Source organism: Coptis chinensis, chromosome 7 (genome assembly GCF_015680905.1).
Source record: "Coptis chinensis isolate HL-2020 chromosome 7, ASM1568090v1, whole genome shotgun sequence".
NCBI classification, from domain to species: Eukaryota; Viridiplantae; Streptophyta; class Magnoliopsida; order Ranunculales; family Ranunculaceae; genus Coptis; species Coptis chinensis.
The window spans coordinates 8421063-8427085 of NC_141462.1; the positions used below are offsets into that span (position 1 = coordinate 8421063).

General features: G+C 39.5%; 1 pseudogene; it reads right to left on the reverse strand.

Moving 5' to 3' along the window:
• Positions 1-3201: 3201 nt before the first annotated feature.
• LOC147485756 (small nucleolar RNA R71) lies at positions 3202-3295 on the reverse strand (annotated as a pseudogene).
• Positions 3296-6023: the final 2728 nt, after the last annotated feature.

Below are 6023 nucleotides of genomic sequence, written 5' to 3' on the forward strand. Positions count from 1 at the left end.
TGATTCTACTCTCCCCCACAAGAACCAAGAGTAAGATACGTAGGCAGTTCGCTCTCAAGACGAACTCGGTCCATCCAAAAACCTATTCTAGTCTCCCATCGACTGTTTGTAAGGGAAAGCTAAATCACACCTTTACAGCCAGGATGTGAATCTGCTACCACAATACCTACTGGACAGTAGTTCTTTCCTTGATGTTTTAATATATGAGAAATGTTGTTAGCGAAAAAAGAAGAAAATGTTTTATGGGCACCGATGTCGAATTCCATATCAGAACATATGTATCACCAGGCACTCAAAAAGTGTCTTCCCTTCTCTTCATTTATTTATTTATTTTGATAAGTAACACTTTTATTATTGGAGAATAATAAGAAGTGTAGGGGAGTGATATTCTCTATCTAGCACACGCCTAGCATGGCGGGAATGGAACATCGACCTTTGGATACAGGTCGCATCCATGAGCTAGTAGAACGCTACATACAGATCGCAGTATCACGCGAACTACGCTGGGAAGTGACACAGATCCCCTATCCAGAAGCAATCATGACCAAAGGTGTACTTGCACATATCTTGACCGTTTGCCACTGGTCACGGCCGCAAGCTACTTGTACAGACTGCCACTCCACATCATTATAGCAGACCTATGAGGGCAATTCTCACGTGCTATTGATAAGAGCCCAAAACTGTAGTTTTAACCCTGTAACAGTCATACTATTAGACCAATTATGTGAGTAATAATTAAGAGTTAACATTGATTACGTATTTTTATGCATTTCAGGCTTCAAAGTCCATTATGTGCAGAAATATGCCACTTTAGCGAGATAAAGAAGCAAAGGTCGGTTACTAAGGAGTTCTGTGATTAAAGGCCAAGATTCAAGAAGACAAAGCCTTTCTAAAGCCCGGTCAAAAGCTGAAAAGTCGACGCGCGTAAAAAGACACAAAGTCGCCAGAACTTCCGGCGCCATATCTTTGGACTCAGACCTCGGAATGGGTCCTACCTTATGTCAAAACGACCAGCTCAGAAAGAGCTTTCCAATGGTCTAAGCTTTTATCCAATCAGAGGAGCAGAAGTGGACGAAAAGTCTGTTGAAGCCAACTGCAGCTGAAGAGGCCTTTTTGGACTGAAAGAATTGGGTTTTGGGCCTGATTCTCTGGCCCAAAACATGGCTCCAAGCCCATGCACGATTTTTGGATCTAGATGTATAAAAACTAAAGCTTCACTCTTTGTTAATGGTAGATTTTTAGGTTAGAAAATAAGGGAGCTTAGAATAGAAAGTAGCCATTAGAATAGCTTCTAGATCTAGATTTAATTGTTTTTAATTAAGTTTAGTTTCAAATCCAATTATTGTTTTAGATTAAACTCTTAGAATCATTGTTCTTAATTAGTTTGATAAATAAAATAGCTAATTTGTCAATTTCGATTCTTGTCATTTACATTTGTGTTAGATCTGATTTCATTTACTACTTGTTATTTAATTCTTAGTTATTAATTAGATTTTAATTATTGTTTAAATTAGATTAGTAAATTTCAATTCTTTATATTATGTTTAGTTTTAATTTAATCTGAAATGATTGCGTAATGATTCTCGGCTAAACCTCCATTAGAGGGGTTGAGAAGCCTTGATGAAAGCTTGATTCCGATTATCGTGAGTCGCCGTAAATTTCCTTTCCACTCTAGAAACGATTAGTTCACCATGAGAATGGATTTAATCGCTCACATGCTAGTTATGAATTGGTAGGAATGCCATGTGTAATTAGGGATTAGGAAGAACCAATTGTTCTATGGCAGCTTCAATTCGATTCACGATGATTAAATCGTTAATAGGATTAAGTTGAGTTAAGGTGGAATCAATCCCCCTCTAACTCCTTATAATCGAATCAACGTAGCATTCCCATAGTTATTTTGATAACCGACTAGTTGCATCTTGTGGGTAGTTGCATCGTAGTCTAGTTGCCTTTTCGTAAATCTCTCATTAGACCTTAAGTAGAGTAATTTATACTTAGAAAACACAACATGCGGAAGGACTAGGAGTGGAACGAATCACTCTACTCACTATATCTCATAGGATTGAGAGTAGAATCTTTGATAAACATAGGCACATAAGATAGTTTTAGTTTTACTTGCGTTTTGATTTTCATCGTTCATTTCGTAGGTAAAACTATTCAATTTTATGTTTTATCAAATGGCGCCGCTGCCATCTTAGTTTCACTTTTGCATTGTTTTCATATTGTAAGTACTTTTCTTAAAGTCCCATTAAACCCACCCACCCTTGTTTGATTCATACTGTGGTTTTTCGATTGAGCGTTGAAAAGTCCGAAAAAAATACACTGAGCGCAACCGTGCCTATAAGGAGCGCACCTGCGCCTTATAGCCTGGACCTCGAGTGCGACCCGCCCTAAAAACACTGTAATTTGAAAATTACACGGAAGTAGAGCGATCAAGCTTCTATGCGAGCCAGCGCCCTTTGCTAATTTTCTAGAATTCTACAAAATTTTGATTTTTCAAGTTTTTCGTTGTTCTAACTTGTTATATACACCTAACACGCCAGAAACAAGACGCTATTCATAAGCGGGCAAGGACGAATCAGGTATTCCTTTCTTCCGCACCTCGCATCTCCCCGTTAGAGGTTTATACTAGTATATCGTAATTGTTTGGAGTGTTGATGTGTTTAGCTAAGTTTGGTTTTAGCCTTGTATGAGATTAAGGTCCGGCCAACAAAACACCGAACGAATTACAACAACAACGCCAACAAACAAGTCTATCTAGTATATCACCCACTACACCTCTAGCTACTATTTCACACACATCACCTGATACAATGCCCGACGAAGAAGAGACTCCTCTCTCTGACTTCTACAAAGCCTTGAGCGATAGCCCCAAATCTTGCATCGTTCTAGCAGACCCAGTGGGGGATTTCCGAATCCCCCCAAATATTTTTAATTTGTTACCCGTTTTTCATGGATTAGACCATGAAAAACCTTATCAGCACATGCGTAGGATTGAACAAGTCCTAACAACATTCCACCATCCTACGGTTGGTGCGGAACAAATTAAACTCAGGGTATTCCCTTTCACCTTAGCCGATAAGGCGGTGTCTTGGTTAACTGCCCAAACGCCTAATTCGGTGGACTCGTGGGCTAAACTTGTTCAGCTGTTTATGGAACATTTTTTCCCACCCTTAAAGACGGATGAGATGCTTTCCAAGATTCAGTTCTTTCGACAAAATCCTCATGAAACATTTTCAGAGGCTTGGAATCGTTTCACCGATCTCCTTATAGAGTGTCCACATCATAACTTAGCGAAAGACACGTTAGTTCGCGGCCTTTTTCAAAGGACTTCTACACCACCATAAAGAAGTCCTAGACATAATGAATGAGGGTAGTTTCTACAAAGGAGCCTCGAGGGCTTATAAATTTTTAGAGGATCAAACTAAGCGAAATAACAACTGGGGGGGGGGGTAGTGATGATATCCACCGCTCCGCTAGTTCATCAAATACAGTTAAGGCCGCCGGTATGTTTGAAATTAAACACGATCCCGAGCTTAAAACTCTAATCGAATCACTCACTAAAAAGGTAGAGGCCATTTCTGTTCAACAAAAGCCTATCCCCGTTATGAACGTAAATTCAAATCAATGTAGTTTCTGTTGGAGCCCTGAGCATTCCGACTCCCACTGTCCTATATAGCCTATGAAAAGGCTTGTTCCATTAATAGTGAACCTAACGCCCCTTGGAGACAAAATCCCAACTTCGGTTGGAGAAATAACCAACACGTCACACCTCCAGGGTACAATAATCAATATGTTAGGCCAACACAAAGTTTTAACCAAGCTCCACCACGACAAGGACGTGGTCGGGTAATTTTAATAATTATAACAACCAAGCAAACCTCGACAAGGTCAAGCACAAAGTCAAGGTAGTTATAATAATTATAATGCTAATAGAGGTATCGTTCCGTAAAATAATAACTATCAAAATCCACCCATAAATAATTCACGTGAAATAGTTCCAAATCCACACCACCGCGTGACTACTACACCCACACAACCGATCGCCTTGACACCTTCATACAAGTGAGCCAAAACTTTTCCAAACCATGGCTCAATCTAACCAACAGCAAATTCTACAATCCGCTAATAATTTAACCCAACATTTGGCTCAAGATAAAGCCCAACCCAAAGGTGTGTTTCCAGGTCACGGAATACCTAATCCTAAAATAACAAATATAGCCTTTGAGGTAACCGATAATACTAGTAATGAATATGAAAATGTAGGAGAGCTAAAGGCCATCACCACTCTCCGCCCGGCGAGAGTGGTTGATAACAAAGTAACTATGCCTATAGTTACCCCACCAAGAGTCCCCTACACCTATTATTTTACTAGATAATCAAATAGAAACCTAAGAGCCTACCACCGTAGAGGTACCGCCATAACACAACCTAAGAAACGTAAAGCCACGGTTAAACATCCAGTGATACCATTGCTAAATATAGATGTAAACCACCGCTTTCCACAAAAATTAGCCGTGTTAACTAGGGATACAAATTATGAGGAGATTAGGGATGTTTTCAAGAATCTAACTATAAACCTTCCCTTCCTCGGCTATTAAAAAGCTACCACACCATGCTAAGTTTCTTAAGGAATTGTGTACTACTAGGCGTAAGACAAATATACCAAAAGACGCTTTTTAACGAACAATTCCCAACTCTATCTGAACATAATGGAATTGTTAAGTACAAGGACCCCGGTCGTCCTACTATACAATGCACCTTAGAGATTCTTATACTGACCCGGCGCTATTATTAGACCGGGGGCTAGTGTTAACTTACTCCCGCTTTATTTGTATAGACAAATAGGTCTAGACGAGATGCAACCCACTAAAATGACGCTGCAATTAGCTGATCGGTCTCTATTAAGTATCCTAAGGGGTGTCGTCGAAAATGTTCTCGTAAAAATTCAGGATTTTACTATCCTACTGATTTTGTCATCCTCGATACGTAAAGTCGCTTAACGACTCGTCCCATCATCTTAGTAGGCCCCTTTCCCCGCAATTGCCAATGTGCTCATTAATTGCCGCGATGGTTCAATGTCCATGTCTTTTGGCCATCTTGTGTTGAAGTCAATGTTTTAAAACAAAGACACACTTACCCGATTCGCCTATGGATGGAGAGGTTAGCATAATCGAGCTTTGCTCGAGATTATTTCAACAACACATTCCCTGATAATCATATGCCCAAATTTCTTTCCTTTGGAAGTTCAGACTCCAACATTTCCATCCCTACACTAGTCGATACACATAATACGGATGAGGATGAGATAGATGACTTTCTCAAAGATGTAGAGGACTATCATAGTAACGAGGATATGACCAATCTAGATGAGCAATTCGATGAGTTTCTTAGAGCAAGTGATAATTCACCCTATCAAGAACTACTTTCCACAACATCCACCTCGACTTCCCTCCTTCCACCCTTTCAAAGGAATCTCGAAGTTTGCACTCGATCCTTTTTGTTTCTTCCTTGCTTCATAAGTTTTAAATCTACCTAGTAAACAAATACTTAAGACAAAAGCGTTTGACACCTTCATTTTCAGACCGAGACAAATCCCCTACCTACACTATGAATGAGTTTTGTGCTAAACCCACATCCTCATTGTTTACATGCTTTCCTTCTACAACTTACCCATATCCACCATATTCTCCACACCCATTCACTCTTCCACACTTATTCACTAGGACACCCTCTCGTTCAAAAATGAAAAAGAAGGTGCATGCTAGGTTAAGTAATAGGGTTATCCGACTTCGCTTTCATTTTACTAGGTTGCGTCATAGGAAATCTTGGTGCTTGATTGTGTTTGGATATGTTTTCTATAATATATATTTATGGAATGATCCACAACTATTTCGGTTGTTGATATATGATAAACTGCATGTTCATACATATGTTTAGATAAAGTCTCGAGTATCTGACTATAAACGACTCAACTTTTGTGTTTGGTGCATTTCCTTTCATTTCCATAAATTGGTGAG